Source organism: Curcuma longa, unplaced genomic scaffold, assembly GCF_044706935.1.
Source record: "Curcuma longa cultivar G26 ecotype Majalengka, Jawa Barat unplaced genomic scaffold, ITB_CL_G26_1.1 contig_24970, whole genome shotgun sequence".
NCBI classification, from domain to species: Eukaryota; Viridiplantae; Streptophyta; class Magnoliopsida; order Zingiberales; family Zingiberaceae; genus Curcuma; species Curcuma longa.
In genome coordinates, this window is record NW_027432593.1 from 9,676 (window position 1) to 31,600 (window position 21,925).

Here is a 21,925-nt window from a genome sequence, read left to right on the forward strand (position 1 = left end):
CAAGAGACTACTTCTATCTAAATAGATCCTCATTGTCATCAAAAGCCAGTTCAAGCTCTCTTCTAGCAATAGCAGCTGGATTCCATTGCGACAAGAGCGTATTCTTCCTTTTATCATTCACGTGCAACAGGGACACAACCTAGCATTTTATCGAAAAGGAAAAGAGAGTGCGCCCTAATATAGTTAAATTGCGGATCATTGCGAATGAGCTTTTGCAGAGAGTTGAGACTTGACTTGGACTCGGCCAGCTGAGCGAGAGTGACTCGAATCGTTCGGCGGAATTTATATTTGGTAGGCCCCCAAAATCTAGTAAATTCCTAAAATAAATATATCCCCTCTTCTGGGCTCGAGTGAGAAGGGACGAGGAGTGAGTCTACTTAGCGAACTGGCCCCCTAAAATAATTCCGCGGAGAGAGATTGATCAATATGCATCTCGAGAGTGGATGGTTGACCGCCATCTGTCCTGGGGGCTCTCCTGCCGGGTAGGGGCTATCGTCACCCTTTCCTTTCTTTGTGAGTGAGGAAAGATCTTTTCGGTCATAGTGGACCAAAGAAGGAGAGTAGGCTTCCGGTCCTCAGTAGCTCAGTGGTAGAGCGGTCGGCTGTTAACTGACTGGTCGTAGGTTCGAATCCTACTTGGGGAGGGGAGATGAGTCTTAATGAAAGAGGGAACCCATAGACGGAATCAGAGGGGGCCGCCGAGCATAGAGGCCAATGACACTAAGGAGAGAGTCCACGCGGGGATAGGAGGGCCCAACCGAGACGCATAATAGGGCGCGCCTTTCTGGCTCACTTGCCTAGCCGAGAGTAAGAAACTTCTTTAGAGAGAAGATAGAGGGGGATGTCCCTTCACTTTATCACTATACTTGATCGTGCGTCTCACTCACGTAGCTCTCGATCTGTCTTGGCCTTTTGAGGCGATCGGATGCCTGCGCTCAATCGCAATCGCTCTATGCATAGTGATCAATCCGAACTCTCTCTTTTCTGTACAGATGGTGAACGCACAGTCCGGATCGAACAGTCCATTAAAGGAGTGGAAGAGAGAGATCCACCGTAAAAGCACTTCTTTGCGATCGAACTTTCCTCAGAATTTATATTTATTTTAGGCTGACCAAATAGCCTCTACTAGATAGTCTCTCTCATCGACGGGGACTAATGACGGAGACATGATCGTCAATGGCATGCGAGAGGGGGTCGGGCCCCCGACGGGCGTTCTCGCTCATTTATAGAGCCGTGGGCATCGGGCTTTTCCTGTCCTGCTTTCCACACTCTTTCCCTTATCGGGACCGGGACATGCCGTAGGGACTGTAGGGACCGTCGGGACCTATGGAAAAGAGAAAGTAGCCATTCCTATCGCTCCATGTAGATTCCCCTCTATAGACTAATGAAGGGTCTTAGGAGGTACGAGATCTCTCTTTCCCTCTATAGACCTCAAGGGTGCCCTCTATATAAGTTCCGGGTAAAGAGAGGTGGAATCTTCCACTGACCAAGAGTGCGATCCGATAGAGCGAGTGCCATGAAGAAGAGTGCGATCGCCTGCATCTAAGAACCACTAGATAGATAGCGTGCTAATATCCGAACAGTCCCTTCAGACTCTATACTCTCTCACAGCTGCTCGAGCCCGACGGGAAAGAGTTCATTCCAGCTACGAGCGAGGCTCGACCATAGGGCCGAGGAAGGAAGGGCTCCCCAGTGAGGGACGAGATAGTGAATACGGGCTATTCATAAGGAGAGAGTAGAGTGAGGGGAGGTGCGAGCACGATAAAAGCACATTATCGCACATTCTCTGCTTTACCCGTGCAGAGTAGTTCCTTCCTTCATGGCACGGAGACGAGAGAGAAGAGAGTACTGTACTGTAGGAGAGAGAAGATCGTACGGCTCGACCGTCAGGGGCTCGCTCAGGATAGAGCCTCTAAGAAAGAGACCAAAGACCCTCCTCTCCTTCCTCACGAGCTACTCTTTGATATCCAATCCCGCTCCTATCCTCTCTGAACCACTATTATAGGTCATTTATCCCACATATTTGAACTTATATTATAGTATGGCGGAAGAAATGAAACTCACTAAGCCAGGGGCATTTGCAACACTTTCTTACCTCCCGGGCCCGATAAAGATAGTGAGAATCGTCGGTCCAAGGAGTGCACCAGGAGTACGAGTCGGCTCATAACCTGAAGGCAAGGCTCCAGTTGATCTTGATAGGCGTTGAGGTAGGGATGAATTTGAGGAGGAGAGTAGGTGCCTTTAAACAAAGGGATAGAGGAGCCTTTACAGAAGGGAGGGCGAAGAGTGAACTTCTAGATCATACTAGATCAGTTGTGGACTGGTGCACTCGGCTCCCCTGGCTTAGGGCGAAGAGAGAAATACACTAATACATTTGGACTGGTGCACTCGGCTCCCCGGGCTGAGGGAGAAGAAAGCAAAACGTATGCCTCCTATAGCTATCGCTCGAGACGTCTCTCACTATTTCTTTATATCCATCTATCCGACGTGAGGGTCGAGCTGCTCCGCCTCTCTCTCTAAGTAGCTCTAGACTGAGTTAGACTTCCTTCCTCAATATTCTCTTTGACTTTCCAGAATTCACTCTATCAGCAACCTTCTATACTGGAATTCCTTGCCTCATACCTTTCCTTTTCATGTGCAGCCTAGTCTCTTTGCGTGGATATCTTATACTATGAAAAGAGCGCATTCGAGGCATTCATCCTCTTCAACTTCAAAGGATTTATTATAGCCTAATATAAAAGTAAATTCCCCTCCTCCCATTAATAGGGCTTAGACAAGTAGGCATAAGGAAAGCAGGTAAGACAGTGACGAACCAAGTATGGACTTTTTTTTTTGACAAAAGCAGGAGGAATTATATTTATTTTGGGGAAGGCTTGGCTCTAGCTTCGGTGGAAAGGAGTGCAATAGATGCGAAGTGGGAGTGCCTAGCCGGGCAGGGGATATTGAATCTGGAGAAGATAGATCAAGAGCATTTGGACTTGACTAAGGAGGTGGCGCTTCATTCGCTTGGAGTCGAATCGAGGTCCTGACTGGTGATGGCTCGGGAATGGTGCAAGAAGTTTGGAGCCACAGTCCCTTTATCTACGTCCCTTTGAGTCTGGGCCCTAGAGATAGATGTAGAGCAGAGGCATTCAGAGTAGAAGGGCCGGGACTTGGGTTCATGGAATATCTTTCCATTGACTGGCAGGTCGTATCGAAGCTATTCTCTTCTCTTGTCTATCCCCTATCGACGGTTCTAATGCCGTGCCGCTTTGTACTCGTTTGCTCCGCTCGTCCGTACCTGAGGCGGTAGAAAGAAATAGAATGGAGCTGGGGAAAAGGATGATAGAGATTCAACTCTGGCAATGGGGATTCAAATGATGCTTCTCACCTTCCATTCCCTGGGACTAGATAGCCATAAATGGGCATGCTGCCAGGGAGACCAGCAGAGGCGTTGGCTTCGGTATCAGCTTTCAGATGTGCCCTAAAATAAATATAAAGGAGATAAATAGCCCCAAGAAGATAAATAGCCCCAAAGGCGTAGACTAACTGTATATAATATAAGAGTTGTACCTCTGCTACGCAGATGCATATAAATAGCCTTTGGGGCTATTTACGACTAAGTAGACTAATCCGCCTGTATATAATATAAGTTCCTCTGCTATGCAGAGCAGATAAATAGCCCCAAAGGCCCTACATTCATAATAAGTTCTAATCCGCCTGTATATAATATAAGTTCCTCTGCTATGCAGAGTAGATAAATAGCCAAAGGGGCTATTTACGAAAGGAGATAAATAGCCCCAAGAAGATAAATAGCCCCTTTGGCGTAGACTAACTGTATATAATATAAGAGTTGTACCTCTGCTACGCAGATGCATATAAATAGCCTTTGGGGCTATTTACGACTAAGTAAACTAATCCGCCTGTATATAATATAAGTACCTCTGCTATGCAGAGTAGAGAAATAGCCTTTGGGGCTATTTACGACTAAAGGAGAGAAATAGCCCCAAAGGCGTAGACTAACTGTATATAATATAAGATAAGTACCTCTGCTACGCAGAGGCATATAAATAGCCAAAGTATTTACGAAAGGAGATAAATAGCCCCTTTGGCCCTACATTCATAATAATTTAAGTTCTAATCCGCCTGTATATAATATAAAGGCCTCAGCTATGCACTTTTTGAGTCGAAAATAGACCCTTTGGCTAAGGAGATAAATAGCCCCAAGAAGATAAATAGCCCCTTTGGCGTAGACTAACTGTATATAATATAAGAGTTGTACCTCGGCTACGCAGAGGCATATAAATAGCCAAAGGGGCTATTTACGACTAAGTAGACTAACTGTATATAATATAAGAGTTGTACCTCTGCCACGCCTCCTTAGAGTCGAAAATAGACCCAAAGGCTATTTATCTTCTCTGCATAGCAGAGGTATTTCCTTTTTAGTAAGATGGTTTATTCTACGCCTTTGGGGCTATTTATCTCCTTAGCCTTTGGGTCTATTTTCGACTCACAAAGAGGCATAGCAGAGATATTTCTATTTTAGTAAGATGGTTTATTCTACTTAGTCGTAAATAGCCCCAAAGGCTATTTCTTCTACTCAGCATAGCTGAGGTCTTTATATTATATACAGGCAGATTAGTCTACGCCTTTGGGGCTATTTATCTTCTCGGGGCTATTTATCTCCTTAGCCAAAGGGGCTATTTACGACTAATCCGAATTTACCTAAAATAAATATAAAGGAGATATTTACCTAAAATAAATAGAAATTCCGAAGGGCTATAATAAATCTCCTTTTCTTTCCCATATAGCAGGCCCATTCATTCCTTCTTACTGGAGATCCAAGAACTTCTCGTTCAGTATAGGGCTAGGACGCATAGTTCGGGACAGTTTGGACAGAGAAGAGAGAGGATTGATTGGACAGACAGCTTTCATCGACTTACGAGAACTGATGCTTATTAGCCCAACTTCCATAAACAACTATTATGATTCCTAGGACGACCTTCCCCGCACCAAAGAATATGAAATAGCCTTTCCGCCAGCAGATGCTCATCCACTTAATTCAGGATTGGTGGACCTCATCACCCTACCCCCTTCCCACCAGATTGGATTATAAAAGGCTTTCTCAGATTGGCACTCTGCGTCTATCTTGCTCGGGCACCTTTCTGCTGCTTATGCGTGGCTCCCAGGCCTCCTCCTAGTCCGCCTTCTCTACTCCACTCCTTAAAGAAGCAAGAAGTCCTGAAGAACTCAATCAGCTAATGAACCCGCTGATCCAGTTTCCACATCAGTTCTTAGAACTTAATAGTAGGCTTGAGCTCATCGGTACGGTACATCACTTGTAGCCCCTCCCCAGAACACCCATCTTAGTTGATCTTGCCTACTGCTTGCTTTGCTTGTTCACTTATCCAAACTTGGCTTGGGACGGTTACTTGAATCAGAGGAGTTGTGACTTTAGTTCGGTTCTCCTGCTGGGTCTAAATAAAGCACTTCATAGTTGTTCTCCCCTCTTCCCGTCCAAGGATTGCTTTCTCTCTCTCGTATGCGAACGACTACGGGTCCGTTGGCGATCTCACTTAGCTACTCTTCGTTCGGTGCCTAACTTGTTTTCTGATGTCGCTCCCGGGGCATGTCAATATGTCGCTCCCGTGGCAAGCAATGGTCTGCGTCGTTTCACTTGCTCCTTCGTTCTGCCCTCACTTGCGCATGAAAAGAATAGTGTGAATCAGTAGTGAGCTCTTCCGGCGCCTTTAGTTGATGCGCATGACGAGTCAGCCCTTACCTTGAACCCGTTCGGACTTGCTTCTTCGATCGGACCAGTAGGGACTGAATTCTTCTACTCACTCTACTCTCTTGCTCGTCCCATGCTTCGACCGCTTCACTCTACGCGTCTTCCTCGATGCTCTATCTTTCTATATACAATAGAGGACTTGATATGAATTAGCTGACCGGTTCACTTGAGTCGAATTCAGGAGCGAAGTCCCATCCGGTCTAGGCAGCTACGTAGATATGGGATGAGCTGGTCTTCGAGGCCTCCAGTCTTTGTTAGGACACTAATCATACCTGTGCTTGGAATGAGTGGACTGAGTTCTGACCATGACTTGTAGCCCTCATAAAGAAATTTCCGAATTTACCTAAAAGATCCCTAAAATCAATATAAATTCAGAATCTTGCTTGCTTTCTAATTACTAGCACTTATAGTCTCCCTACTTCACTGTACAACCGTACAAGAGCCAGAAAAGTACTAGCCCGCTCCTCTTTCCTTATTTAACCTTAGCCAGATACCTTAGTTGAACTACATTAAGAGTCTCCTTTAGTCGCTCTGCATCTTCGCCCTAGTCCCCCGGCCCAGTGAGCTCTCTTGCCAGGGATTCGCTGGCCTTAGTGGTAGGCCTGATCCGGACACCGCGTAGTGGGATTGGGACCTATTCCTGAGGCCTCTCCTCTCACCCTCCCCTATTTAGCTCTCGCTTCGCCCTCGCTTGACATCTTTGGTCTGATCACCGCCTCTTTCAGACCCTGGCTTGCTGGCATGAGTTGAGATTAGATTGGTGGGACGGAGTACCTAGACCAGACACGGGAGGCCAATTCTTATTCTAGAGCTAAAAGAGTGTGTGTGTGTTCGAACGCCCGTTAGTCAATTTAAAGTAATGGGCGAAGGACAACTACAATCAATATCTTACTCGCGCTTCCAGACATTAGATTGGGCACCGGGTACGATTCTAGCTGCAGTCGTGGATGCCATTCCAGTAGTCAGTCAGTCGGGAGCGCTAGATCGAATCCGCAACACAGCACCGAATGAAGGAGCTGCGAGGGAAGGGGTCAATCTCTATCACTCGACATGGGCCGGGGAAGAAAGAAGATCCCGGTCCAATACTTTTCATATCGCGTTCACAAATTAATGCTGCGGTGGTAAGTCGAGTGGGTCGAACGATCGTCATGTCGAAGCAGGTGTCCACCTGGGATAAGGAGGAGAGAGCTTTAGCACGCGTAGTTCTAATCATGAGGCCCAGCTTTGGCACGCTTTATCAGGCCGAAGACAGTGGGCTAGGGCACTACTAGAGCATAAAAGTTATTGAGGAGATAGTGTCCCAACTCTCTATCGAAGGGATCAACGGTGTGTGCTCGGTCTCATCAGGGAAGGTGCTAGGGAGGCGTGCTAATTTTCTCTCTTGGTTCAAGGGCACCTCGTGGATCCGGGCGGTGTGGGAGAAGGGAAGGGGAAGAAGAAAGACCGATGCAATGCGCCGCAGGTAGTCGGCGGACAAGAGGCATTCTAGCTAAGGAGAGACAATCAATATAGAAGTTATCGGAGAAGTCTCAAGTCTCTCAATTCTCAATCAATAGAATAGTCGTCTACGATAAGTTATTACTCTTTCTCTCTGTCTTTCTCACACAATCATTTCTCTTTTCAATGTCATCGAAGCCATGTGGCTAGATTCGATTCCAGTCTCACTTCCGCACAGCTTAGGAGCGAACGACAGTGACGCAGAGCAGGGACATGCCAACAAATGTGGATAGGGCGGGACTTGGATTGACTTTGATCAAGAGGTCTGGCTTAAGAATACAGGCAACAGTCCAGGCTATGAAGAGTAGGGTCCCGTTGAGGAGCGAACTTGACTCTACGTCGCTGCACTCGTTCGTGACGATCTTGATTTAGACCAGCAGAACGACCAACGGGAGTTGGTTGGGAGGTTCTTTACGCTATTCTTTACAGCAACCCTTTCGGTCAAGGAAAGGCTTCCCTGCTGCTATTCTTTGTCGAATGCTTACTTCGCTGCTAGTGTGGAATGCTTTATTCTAGTGTACCTATTGTGGAATGCTTTCTGCTGCCGACCTTACATCTCTGCTTTTCTCTCTCTTTAATGGTTAGTCTGATCTCATCGGTGTGTGGTACGGATCTGCCATGTGGTTAAGGGGTCTGATCTCATCAGTGTGCGGTATGTGGGTGTGCATAGGTCGTCATGGGAATGTAGGAGTCCTTCCTCCTCTTGTCTCTTTCCTCTTCTTGTCTTGTGTTAGCGAGAAGGCTAGTTAGATAAATGCGATGGTGACCCTAGGCTAGATAGATGATGGGCTCTGGACATGCCTTCTCCGTTTGATAGGTTTGCCGTCGTCTTCATTGGACAGATCCTTAGCATTGCAGGGCCCAAGTGAGGTCGATCTGTAGTATGAGCCAGTGATATTCGCGCAGCACTACTCAATGGCGCCGAATGAGTAAAGGTGCTGACTTGCTACACTTCTAGTCAGACCGAGTTCTGGTAGTTGCGGACCGAAGGTAGTCGTTTCGAGAAACTCTCAAACCTTATGGGTAAGAGAACCAATCCAATAGCGTACGTAGTCAAGCCTGGTTTGAAGGGGAAGCTAGGGCTGGAGGATGAAGGAGAAGCGGGGGTCCATTTGTCGTTCGCAAGCCTTCAGGGCCCAAGTGAGGAATTCAGCAGGCCTATACCTGAGAGCGAGAGGTCTCGGCATGTCTTTTCTTTCTGTCCCAAGAAGTCTATGAAGGAGGTGTCCGAGGCTAGGCTAGTTGCTAACAACTACAGGTGGGGGATCGGCTGTCCCAGGTAAAGGGAGGGAATTCTCTATGGGCTCTAGAAGGGCGGATAGTCTCAACAAGGGCAGTGGGCGTGTTGGGAGTTAGCGTTCTTTCTTTCCAATTCTTTATGGATGCTTCCATTCCTATTAAACCGGTGGCTCTGTGTGAAGGATCTGAATCTGAGTAGGGTGGGTTTGACTATGGAGTGGAGGAACGGCACTGCTCATTCTTTGTTCGCGGAGAGGGGACCCCGTCGTGAGGTACTCTTTCAGATCAGAGACTTATTCCCCGATCGCCAAATATATATACAGGGGCTTGAATTCATTCGTCTCAAAGCATGCGATCATTCATTTTCAAGTGTCTTTCCGTGGGTTTATCTAGTCTCTAAGGAGGGCAAATTAGTCTCTAGCTAGTGGACCGGCTAGTGGACATGTGGATCTCGCTTGCTATCTCGGTAGGGTGAGGGGGAGAGAAACAAGCGAACGACTGCCACCTTCATGCAGCTGGGCCCAAGATATGGTTGGGACAGTGATGTGGAGAAGAAGTTTCCACGCGAACTAGAGAAAGGCTAGGACTTTCTATGCGAACTAAGGCAAGGACATCTATGCTTACTAGAGTAAGGGTAAGGAGTTCATACTAGATGGGCGCAAGGGAGGGCTTCTTCTTTTTTGGGAACGGAGCGCATCCTCATAGGAACCTCGAAATAGCTGATTTTCATTCCATGGGAACCTCGAATAAGGGAGCAAGCAGATCTTGATGTCTACTTCGACGCCTAGGAAGATCTTGATAGCTACTTCGATAGGTGTGTGTCACAGAGGAGGATAAAGGGGAGCTCTCATGAGGTGTGTAGGAAGAGAGGAATAAAATAAGCAAGGCTTTCATAGATGTGGTGGAAGAGACGACGAGCATGGCCCTCTGATGAGGCGAAGAGAAAGAATAAGCGAGCATGGAGCCCTGATGAGTTAAGAGAAAGAAGGAAGGTAAGGAAGACTTCAATCCGTGCTCTTTATATTAGAGTGAGAAGCAATCTTTGATGATTTGGTGGCATCTTATTAGATTCTGTGACGAGGCGTGTGTGATTCAATGCGCTGTGTGAGGAGGCATGATTCAATGCGTTGCTAGTGTGACCAAGCCTCTCTAGCTGGTCTTTTCCTTTTGTCTCTGATCAGATGGTGCGTGCGCATGAGGTAGGCCTTCATTCAGTAGGGGTCCGGTGTGAACCTCTTGTTCTTTCTATTGGCTTGTATGGGCTTGTGTGAGTAGAGGAGCGAAGCGAAGTCGAGACGACATTCGATCAGATGAGCCTTTTTATGCTCCATGTGTCCGGGAATCTGCTTAGTGACTTGTATCTACCAACGTCCGTGAATCCTATGAGTTTTTTCTTAGTGACCCTAGCGAATACTAGAAATGGGGCAGTGGGTGCGAGCTGAAGATTAGAAGAGTTCTCAGAAGGTCAACAATTAGTCGAAAACTTGGAATAGTTCCTAAGTGGCTATAATAAACTGGGCGAGAACTTAGAGTAGTTTCTAAGAAGGAAAGTAGGCGTTAGAGTCGAAAACTATAGTAGTTCCTAAGAAGGTCTCAATTAGTCGAGAGCTTAGAGTAGTTTCTTTGACTAGAGAAGTTTTCACATGAGGGTGAAAGTTGGCGAGAATTACCTATTCGTCTAGTTCAGTATGTGTAGGCTTGAAAACTACCAATGAGACTAGTGTCTAAGAGTGCCTAGTGGTCGAGAGCGGACGATTGTGATCCTTTTTCTATATCGCTGTGGGTCTTGGGCCCAATCTCTTTTATCCTAATATTGGACCGTGGTTTTTGGTGTTGAGGAGCCTCTCTCTCTTTCTCCTATAGTTGTGTTGTGGACGGATTGGGGAAGAAGACAGACGAATCGGAGAAGAACTTATATGTATGGCTCATTGTTGTGAGGGCTTGGGCAAGAGGGAGGCATGTGATTCTTAAGTTAACTTAGGATGTGCTTAGTGAGAACAGGGCGAACCAGATAGACCGAAATAAGGGCAAGCTACACTACCCACTTCGATAGACAGAAAGAAGGGGCCCGGAGATGAGAGTGGAAGGGAAGTCTGCTACGGAACTTATTGAGCCGCACGAAAGTCTAGTTAACACAAGCCAACGTTGGACTGGACGTTGTAGTAGACAAAGGAGGGAGATCTGCTATCTGGGGGGATCCAAGCTCTCGGGAGGGGGAAGCGAGTAGAGAGAAGTTGCATGGACGTGAAGAGGGGCGAATGGAATGACACGGTTTCAAGTCGGACTAGGGATTCTTGAGACTAGGCAGGGCCCGTCAACGGTAGATCCCATAGATAGAGTCTATAATCCACTTCGTAGAGTAGAGTCAAAGGTCTGATCTCTCAACTGGTGGATAGTTTGATCCTTCAATAGGTAGACTAGACCCCCAACTGAGATCCCCCAAAAACCCCTTATTGTAATGGGAAAGGAATGGGTTGTGAGTTCGTTATCCTCATTTCTGAGCTGCTAGAGGTGGATAAGAAGAAATGTTAGATCCAGGTTGATGTGTTCTGGGCATATTCCATGAGGGGAAGTGTCAGCTAAGTTTATTGCATTGGTTCGATCCGAGAGTGATTTTAATATTTCTATATATTGAGAGAGAGCTTCTTACTCGAGATCTCTTTCTCGCAACTCGGACTCCGCTGTTCTGGAATTTCTCTCCATTTCTGATCAATTGGCGGAGGTCTGATCAATTGAAATTGGCGAAGGTGTCCTTAGGCCGGTTCGATTAGAAGAGGTGACCCCCCGGAGGGGGGATTATTGGGAGAACCTGGTGGCTAAGCGCAACAACAAGAGGCTAAGATATCGCATGTGTCTGGACCCCACAGAGGCTGAGAGCAAGCAAACAAGGTAGATTCGCTTGGACAAGTCAAGCCATGGCATTTATCAATCTCCCACAAGAAGAGTCCGGTCCAGCGAGATGTTGGGCACTAAGCAATTACGGAATGGATAAATGAATGATAGAGGGCCGTGAAAGAGTGTGGAGAAGTGCCTTAGAACTACAATACAAGTAAGGAGGGACGAAAGCGAAGTTGGAATGGCGATTAGTACCACTGGGCGAAAAGGAGAGGCATACTAGAGGAAGCTAGGGAGATAATCAACCATGACGAGGGAGATCCCTCTTTTTTATATGAGCTTGAGCTCTTTGGAGTAAAGGTTCTCTCTATCACTCTTGATCTGATATCACTCTGACTTTTTGTCTGATCTGATCTGTTCTTGATTGCTTGATGGGACGTCTGATCTCTTTAGCTCACTAGTCGGGTGTGGAAGCATGGCCAAAAACCACGGTCCAATATGAGGGCGAGTCGAATGAGACGTGATCGGAACTCAGTCTCTTGTTCTCTAGCAGGTCCGGCCACCCACCGGAGAGACTCTGTGATCGATCAAGGACCACTCTTTGTTGAAGGCGGTCTTCTCATTCTCTTCTTCCCGCTAGTTCAAGCCCCAACTAGAGAATTCCTGTCTTTTGCCATTCACAAGTTAAGTTCCTAAAAAGTGGAGATGAGAATTGGTGTAAGCAAAGCATTATTAGAGATAGTTACGATCGCATGGTTACAACCCCACGGAGCGGTAGAGCAGGATCCGGGAGAATGGACTCAGAGCACCAGGATCAGGGAATCATATGTTCACGATTACGACATAACTAAAGGATAATCCATCAGAAGTCTCGGATGTATTCAATCTTTTGTTTCAATCTATTTCTTATCACTCATTTAAAGAATCAAGTCTGGGAAGCGAACCTCACATGGGCAAGAGAAAGAACTGGTTCTGAGTTCAAAAGTGATAGAAAGGCGGAACGGGTTAAAATGCTTTGCTCTGCCGGCTGCCGCTCCTTACTCAAAAGGTAGTAAGCTACCTGGACTTGCTCATGCCTGCTTTGAGTCTTTTTCTCGAGACCGCTTCCACTTCCAGTGAGTAATGAAAAGAGTGAGCCGCGAGGCTAATATTGGATCCGGGACCGGAGAGGTACCTAAGAAAGCCGGGATCAAGCCTTTACTAGGAGGCTATACTGAAAGCTATGAGATCCGAGCCTCAAGCAAGAGGCGCTTCGACATTTGAATCAAGAGCCGGGCTCTATTAATGGAGGTGAGGTGAATAAGAAAACTTAGGTAGAGTGCGTGACTCTTTATCTTTAAGTAAGATTCCCATTTTGTATTTATATAAAATAAAGAGAGGGACGCCCAATCCATCAGACAGGAGCCAATGCGACACTATAGGCCTTAGCTCAACAGCTGCTTCGAGGTCTGATTCTTCGCCAGCACCTGAACTATAGAGAAGAGAGAATGCAAAGGTCCCAGATCTGACTTTAGCTAGTTCCGTTCCCGCCGTGAGCCAGAATCTTCCGTCAATCTAGGCATCTCTGCAGGTCAGTCTGAGCCTCTCCTTCTCCTGAATCACCAAGACCTCGAGGCTAGCGGGGCTCTATGTGGTCTTTATGCTCTTATATAGCACCTCTCGAGGGCAGATATGGGCTGTGGACACTCAGCTATGGGGTCGGCATATCCCATTTACAAGTTGGAGTCGCACTCATTTCCCAGAGAGCTTAAGAAGGAGACTCGCCTTCCAGAGCACCATACTAGGAGTTATTCGTGAAGTCGGCTCCCATCGTGTCAACTTTCAGTAGTCAGTAAGCCCTCTTTGATCCGCAAGTAGTTTCAGTAGCAAGACCAGAAAGATTCATAATACCTTAAGTGAGATGCGAAAGAGACAACAACACACACATACTTACATTCATGCACTGATTTTGCTACTATTGAATATCTTCATTATATAATGATAACTCTCACAAAATGTGCATTCCGGCCAATGCCAACCTCTCGCTATCGCATTTCAGCTGCAGTCTAACTACTATAGTCTGATTGGCAGTCGTGAATGGGCATATAGTCGTATAAATGGCCCCTACTATAATCAAATAAGTTAGTCTAACATTCAATATTCCCCAACTATAATCAAATAAGTTAGGAATATCTGAATGAAATAAATATTATAATATTTGAATATTGATTTTATACTCCTTATATTAGAAGTTAGACTACTTACTATAGAGTAGTATTCGTAGTATTCGTAGTATTCGTAGTATTCAACTAATATTATAATTAAGTAAGTTCACTTAGACTTATTATAAGAGCGGCCCTAATATTAGAAGTTAGACTACAGACTTGTACTATACTATAGTAGTAGTGAGTATGAATTTATATAATATTTAAGTAAGTGCACAAGCTATTTCTAAATATTAGAAGACTCTAATATTTCCCAATATTAGAACACGTAAGTTATTAACTTGCTGAGGGACGAGTGTTAACGACGTTTGAGAGCTTAACTTAAATTAGAGTAAGGGAGAGGTAACTTAATAATTTAATAAGATGCGCTCGCTCTAAATCTAAAGTCAAGTCAAGGGAGAGGGGCGACTTATTGATTAAATTAGGATATGCTCGAGCGAATGCGAGAGGGCCTTAATTATAGTAGTTTAGAAAGAAGAGTAAGATAGGCTCGACCTTAACTTTAATATTAGTATCGATAGATATGCTATAGTAGTTGAGGGCTCGAACTTAAGGGCATCGTAAGATAGGCCTCCTTCATTCAGATATTCGTAAGCTACTCACTTACTCTCCTATATTTAAGCAACTTCACTTAACTATAGTAAAGTCAGTAGTAATAAGTTAGCTGTAGTAAGGAGTAGAGTTCAAGTCGTAGAGTTCTTTCCTCAGCAATTTAACTAATCTAATAATAAGGAGATAAATTATAGTTAGAGTCAGTTCATGGAAGGGTATGGTCGCTATAGATTTAGGAATAGCTCGACCTTACTACTTATATATAGTCAGTTTTGCGAGAGGGTTGAGTTCAGACTCTTATCTGACTCTTGCCCGACTCTTGCTTTAGCTGCAAGATATATTTGTCTTGTCCCTCCGAACCCCGTCTCGTTGGAACCCATCGGATTACTGATACCAGTCTATCCGTGGAAGGCTCTCAAGTAACATTCCCCCATACCCCCCAAGGATGGAGGTAGCAGGAGGGACCCTCGTACTAATAAATTCCTAGTGGTCATGTATGGCGGTGTGCCCTTTATCGCCGGCGGCAAAGTCGTCCCATTCTAAACCTGTTATACGTAGTGATCCATCTTTACACATACCTACGTAAGTCTACGAATATCCAAATTCTCGTAGAGCAACCTCGCGTTCGACCTTAGCCTCGCGTTCGACCCAACTACCCTTGAGCCACAGCGATCTCAACTCACGCTCCATGAATAGCTGGATCTATCTCTACGAGGGGCATAATGGATGCTTGCGTTAGTTTAGCAACTCCCACAAGTCCAACCTTAATTGCCACTCTTATTATATAACAAAAAACAGTTTGGATACGCTTGGATATATAACATAAAAAGGTAGACATCGGCTTTACTAGGTTATGTTGGTCGACTCAAAAGGAAAGGGGACCCAAATCAGACGAGGAAGCCAAGTAGCAAGAGCAAGAGGCAAGGAGTATAAAGGGGACCCAAAGGGGACAAGGAGACAAGGAGAAGATATATAAGCAGTGAGCAACTTAACTTAATTGTTAGTAAGGAGTAGATCTTTCGTAGTTTTGAACTTATAATATTAGCAAGTCCTAAGGGGACTCGTACCTCTCCTCCCCCTATTGGGAATCCGCACACTTAAGAGATTCAACAGGAGAGCTGAAGTCTCGAGCGGGCTTTGGGAGAGGGAATGGGAAGAGTGAATGGGATTTAAAGTCGGGCTTATTATAGTAGTATTATAGTCCATTCACGACTACTCAAGTATTAGTCTGAGGAAGCTCTATCTACGTAAACTCCCATGCACATACCAATGCAGCACTTGGGAGTGCATTTCGGCTTGTCCTGCAAGTCCTCTCTAAATGGCTTGTCCCGTACCTGCAGGATGATTCCCAATGTCCAGTATTGGTTTTATACTGTCAGAGCCCTATGCCATCTGTCTCAGTTAGCAATAATTGGGAAGGGAATTCAATCGTTGCCCGTGTGTGGTCCTGATCAGATGATCTGTCCTGTCTTTGGTGCACTAGTTTTATCACTTAGAAGTGAGGACGCTGGTTCAGAGGATATGGGCACCCTTTTGCAGTACTAGCCCTGTCCATGCGTGGTTATTAGGGGTTTCCTATTGGGGACCTTCAGGGTCATTGACTTTATGTGAATGGGGACTTTTCAGGGTCATTGGACCTTTCGATGTCCCATGTTCGTTGACCTTTAGGTGTCCCGGGCGAGACTATCATGTCCTGGCGTATGTGTCCCTAGTGGCTACTCGACAGGTAGGTGTTTCCTTGTTGCTTCGCTATCCATTTCTTTTATCTTTCGAAAAATCTTGCTCTGTTAGACCGGGTATAGTGTTGAGAGAATTTCCCGTTACACCCCTTCTCAACCCTGTATGAGCTAGTTCATAACTACCCCTTCAGATGCTTTTAGAGTACTTCTAAGGACGTCATTATAGCTTTTTTTGCCAATGGTCCACGCACCTGACGAGTCGAATACCTCAACTGGTAGTCTGTATTACTTTAAGCTCATCTAGCCGTCTCCATCTAACTCGTGGTACACATCGTTTGGCTTGGCTCTTATGTGGCGGATAAGTTTTGACGCTAAAGGGAACCCTTTTGGGGTAGATATTGGTTAAATAGCCTTTCTTATCCGTTCTCAAATCGGGGTGTCCCCCTCTTGATTTACTAGTGACCACTTTGCTTTAGCTGTGAGCAAGTTTGGATAGTTTAGTTCAACAGGAACTCACCCTCCCAAACGCAACTTAGGTCTCTTTGTTAAGTACCATGGTAGTTCCCGACGCATGGCCTGCGGGGCTTCAACCCACTCTGTTCTACTCCACCCCCCTTTCGGGTGTGGTGACAGCTTGTTTCCCCAGTGTAGTATACTTTTCGCGAAGGCGTTAGGCTTATTGGCTGGGGCACGTTAATTCTTTCTGCACGACGAGTTACCAATTGTTGCTTAGTGTTGGTGGCGCCCATTTCATGCGCCATACATCCCAGAGGATCCCTAAGTCTTTTTGCTTTCCTAGACATTCCAGTTGTGCGGGATTTCATCCTTTTTTTCTTCTGTTTAATCTGGACTTCATCCTTTTTGGTTTGGAGGAACTTGATCCTTCTTGGGATGCACTTAGTGTGGTTCGGTTTCTGACTTGAAGTACCAAGGGTGGATTTACCAACAGGGCTCAATCCTTTCCACCACACTATGGATCTCTTAGGTCTTTGACTTTACTTGCCAGATACCTAACTTCTGGGCTATTGTAACAGGGTGCTCCACACCAGTATGGCCCTGGAGCTATTCTTTCGAATAGTAGAAATAAGATCCAATCCTTTATCAGGCCTTAACAACGGTTTACGCCTCGACCTGGAAAGACTAATTCCTTTCTAACCGTCATACGGAGCAAGCTCCTTCCTCGTTTAGATAGGTAATTCTTGGATTTCTTTCTAGGAGCAGTGTTCCCTGTTACAATAGGTTCAAGTCGGAACGTTCGCTTCTAAGCTTTCTGTTTTCCCCACCGGCCATCGGGCCGGACTTTTTACACCAGACAAGAGTCTGATGTGTCGTGCATACGGAATTCCCTTAATGGTTGCATGTTCCTCAGGCATGCTAGTTGCTAGATGAGACCCTGAGCAGCCTCATTTCGTCAACTCCATTTCAACCCCAGAGAACTATCTTTGAGAGAGCTCTTTCCCTCTCTAAACTCTCTCTGAGATAGTTCAGTACCCTCACCTAGTTCCTAAGCCAAGTCTTAAGGGGCTCCCTTTTAGTTGCGTTCTTTTTTGAACGCCAGTGAGTTGCGTTCCATTCGGGTTTGTTTGGTTTACAAAAGAAATCCAGATCTTGGATGTGGCCATCTCTCTCCCGGACGTGCTTATTGCCAAATTGTTTTCACAGTTTTTCACACACGGCACGCCCGCTCGCACCACGAGTTTGACGAGTCTGATCAGAATTTTCAACGACCTATTATATGATGTATTTTTTCGTATTTTTTTATGTTTTTTTGATGTTTTTTTGGTGTTTTTTTGGTCCAATTTTAGTTCAAATTTTATTAGTGGAATTTCCAATTTTATTAGGCAATTTCTATATAAAATTTTCTTAGTCGAATTTTGTTCAAATTTTCTTAGTGGAATTTCTATATAAAATTTTCTTAGTCGAAATTTGTCGAATTTTGTTCAAATTTGAGTCCAATTTTGGTCCAATTTTTGTGCCATCGAATTTGATCGAATTGTTTGGGCTTGGAAACCCTCACTTTTTTAGTCGAAAACGCGCTGTAACGTCGGTTCTGTGTTCTCGTTGACCGATATCCGCGGGTCTTCCGGAGAAGAATTTGATCGAATTGTCGGGCTTGGAAACCCTCACTTTTCTAATCGAAAATGCGCTGTAACGTCGGTTCTGTGTTCTCGTTGACTGATATGGGAAGCAATTGAGTTAACCCTAGAGCAAGATCTACTAAGCCTATTAGAGTGTGCAGAGTGTGCCCTCATGTCCCAGGCACCTACGTCAAGCCCTTATTCGCCGATGACTGAAGCCTCTTTCTTGAAGGGCTACTAGTTAGGCCGGCTAGCTGCTTTTCACTTTTTGTTTGGCAAGAGCGAATGCGAGAGTTCATTTCTCTTTCTCACACTTCTGACTATTGCTTTTTTCGCTTTATAGTTAATATTAGGAAATACCATTAGATAGATCTTTCGTAGTTTTGAATAGCCATTCACGACCTGTTGCTGCATCTCGACGTGGGCTCGCTTTACCGTAATTTAGGTCCGAGTGAGTTAGACGCGCTCCTATCCAGAGGCTCCGCACCTTAAGATTAAGAGTTTCTTTCATCGGGAGGCAAAAGAGACTAGGGAAATAACACACGCGAGCAATGAGAAGTTCGTTCTAGCTTCAGCTATCAGGCTCATAAATTCATTCTATTGTATAATATCATAGGTCCTTGAAAGTTATGCATGACTTATATTGTGCACCGACCCGACGTACGTGGAGAATGCGCTAGGTGAACAACGGAGAAGTGTAACCAAGACCAGAACATTAATTGCTCAATATAAGGTCGCCTCATATGTAAAGTCAAAAAGGACCCGGTGTGCTATGATCCGGACAACTTCTTTGCCATACGGAGACCGGCTTGGGAATTTCGGCCACTTATGTGCTATGAGGAGATCACCGGTAATATCCTAACGGATAGAGGATCCCATCTAGAAAGAAAAGAAGGGGGATTCAGGCGGAGGCAGCGTGGGTTGAAATCCCGCAGGGCGAAGTCCTTAAATTGCTAACCGCTTCGCTTCTCTTCTTACTTAACTTAAAAAGACCCCTTAGTTGAGTGGCAAACCGACTGTGTTGAACTGATGTAACGAAACCCAATAATGCTCGGGTCGAAGGATCAGAGATAGTACCGTTAAGGGGTTGTAGAGAGGGGGCACTACAATATCTAACTCTTAGCAGCGTTCAGCAACACAGCACACTCCATCTGATCAAGTACTCACTAGGGACACATATGCCAGGACAAGATGCGAGTTCCCTCCCTGGCAGTGGATTGCTTTGATTTCGCTGCGCTCAACTTTGGTATTATATTGGAATGGCCGGAAGGGTGAACTTCGACCAGCCCGTGAGTCAAGGGCCAAGTGAAGGGATCAGAAGGACGCCTACTATGCATCGGCGAAGGCAAGCTCAGTTGATTCATATTCATAAGAGAAAAGAGGGGAGCGGGGAGCGGATAGGACAGATAGGCTAGTGCTCCTCAAGTAGGGGCAGAGCAGAGTCAAGCGACAGCGCGATCTCTGCCATCATAAAAAGCGCTGTAATCCGGGCTTGAGACTTCTTTCTTCAATGAATGGTTGCGTTGCTTTAACTATCTTCAGGTAGCTCTTTACTTTAACTATTCTTTACTTTAACTATTTTAACTATATATATAGTGTTACCTGAGTACCCGCTTTGGGACCCTCATTATCAAAAGTGTGTTTTTGTGTTTGTTGTTGTCAATTCTTTCTGTTCTAAAGAATCTTCGGAGCGAGACCAGAACGACAGTAGCATGAATATGAGCCCGGCATGAGAGAGCTTCTTTCTCTCTGCAAAGCATCTCTTCAGTTCTAATTTTCTTCTCTTATCTCTCTTTTGTTCTATTTTCTTTTTTCTTTAATTAATTAAGGAAAGATCGGGAGCGACGGACTGAAGATCCCTGACGCAGAGTAGGGAGCTTGCGTCAGTAGCCTTCTACTATGCTTCCTCGAGTAGCAAGCAAGCCCTTTATAAAACCCTTCATCCGACCTTAGCAATGTGAGTGTGCAGAGCGGGCGAGTGAGGCAGCTTCTTCGACCAATGAAGCAAGAGAGGAATTTCTCTGAATGCTTGGGAAGAAGAGAGAGCCCAACTCAGCCTATCTACTTCCTCGGTGCCCGCCTAGAAGAACTAATCATCTGAAGTGAGCCAGCTTTCCATTCATTTCAGTCTTCAGTCTCTTTTTCATTCTTATTTCTGCTCAGAAAAGTAAAGTAATATATAGTGTGATTCAGGTATAGTCTAGAGAGATTGTTCTTTATTTGATTAGTGATCGAGTAACAGCGGGTACCAGTGTACTAGGCACCTATAGGTCATGTGGCTTCGTGCCCGACCTGCCTACGTCGGTTAAAATTTCGCTGTGAAAACGATCATTGATCAAACAACAAATTCTCACTTTTCTATATGCTTAACACAAGCGAAGATAACACAGATTTGAACAGAGAACCAGAGAGAAATGAAAAGAGAACCGGAGAGAAATGAGCTTGGAACCTCCTAGTGGGTGAGATAGCTTGATCCAATAGTGGTTGATAGTGGTTGATCCAATAGTGAGAAGGGAGGGAGTCAAACCATAGGAAGGGCTCAGATGATAGGTTCTTCGGTAGGTTCTTCGTAGCTCGACCTTCACTCAAGTCTTTGAATCTGAGGTCGGTCCTTCATCCCAGGCTGATGGCAGAGGGCAGAGGACAGACAAGGCAGTGATCGATCTTTGATCCCAATCCCAGGCGGAGGGAGGAGAGGAAGGTGAGGTTCTATATAATAGAATAGAAAGGAACGCCGCAGTCGGTGACGAGGCTAAGTTGGGAGACAACGAGCCCTACTGTTGAACTTTAGCTACCAGCGCTGAGCCTCGACCATTAGGAGTGCGCAGAGCAGTTGACTATGGTGTTTCTTGCGCGGGACTTCCATCATGCCTTGTACTGGTCTTTCCATTCGATCGGGCCAATCACCTTTTCACCAATCACACGCGAGTAGGTGGGGGTCCGGGGTAGAGTGAATCTCCGTCGACTGGAGAGTGCTTTGAATTGAATGTTAGGAGACCTGCGGAGGCTAAGAAAGTTGCGATGCAGAGCGGAATTTATATTGATTTTAGGGAGTTAAATTAGAGTAGGGTGAATGGAAAGCCGACCTTTTCTTATATTATAATGAATTGTAGGTGAAACGAAGCGCGGCAGACAGCCCACCGCTATATCTATTATAAGTTCTCGTCGCCGGAGCTCATCGAGCTCTAATAAGTGTACAAGCCCCGGTCTTCAATGAGAAGGATTGACCCAACGCATCTTTCTCTATCCCCATATCCCCACCCAGCGCACACTTAGGTAAGAACAAAGAGTGGATTCACTCTCTCCTCTACAGCTTCTGGCATGTTAAATTCAGTAACAGTGGTCTTATGGCATGCTTAATTCAGTCAGCCCTTTCTTCTTATCTCACTCGGTACTCTCATTCCTCAGAGTGCAGGTTGAGCGCATCGTGATCAGCAGCATCTCTTCCCGAAGTCTCTCTAGCCTCTCTACGAGCGAATGTGATGAGGGGCGACCTTAGAGTGAGTGGAACCCTACCTTCTCATTTGCTTGCATAGGAAAAGGGAAAAGACAGAATCATAGATATCCATAGGGAAAAGATCTTTCGAAGAGCCGCTCATGAATGAATTCCTATCTGCCCTTTCCATTCATAGCTCTCGTTCCTTCCTCTCTTCAATAAATCGACTTAGTAGCCGGACCACTTAAAGAGCAGCACTCGAGCAATTAAAGAAAGAGCAGCACTCGAGCGCATGGAAAGTGGCGGCGAAAGGAGGCTAGATCGAATGAAAACAGCACAATAGCACTCTACCAAGAAAGCAGCACAATAGCACTCTACCACCCATACCCATACTTGGCATAGGACCCTACATTCTCTACAGAGTTGGTCGCCTTCGTTCGAAGGGTCTGCTATCTACCAAGTAGCCCGCCCTTCTTTTCTTTGCAGGTAAATTGAAATTAAATGCCGACGAGAACTGAAAAGACAAGAGAACCTAGCGAGCGAGCTCCACATCACTCTCTTTCACGGTCTATGGTGATGTCCCCGGGGAGAGGCTACAGAGATATAAGACCTTGTAGGCAGGCGAAAGATGAGAT

General features: G+C 45.6%; 1 non-coding gene across 1 annotated transcript; it reads left to right on the forward strand.

The window, feature by feature from the left end:
- The first annotated feature begins 572 nt into the window (after nucleotides 1-572).
- On the forward strand, nucleotides 573-644 carry TRNAN-GUU (transfer RNA asparagine (anticodon GUU)). The gene has a single exon. It is a non-coding gene; the product is annotated as a tRNA-Asn (tRNA).
- Nucleotides 645-21,925: the final 21,281 nt, after the last annotated feature.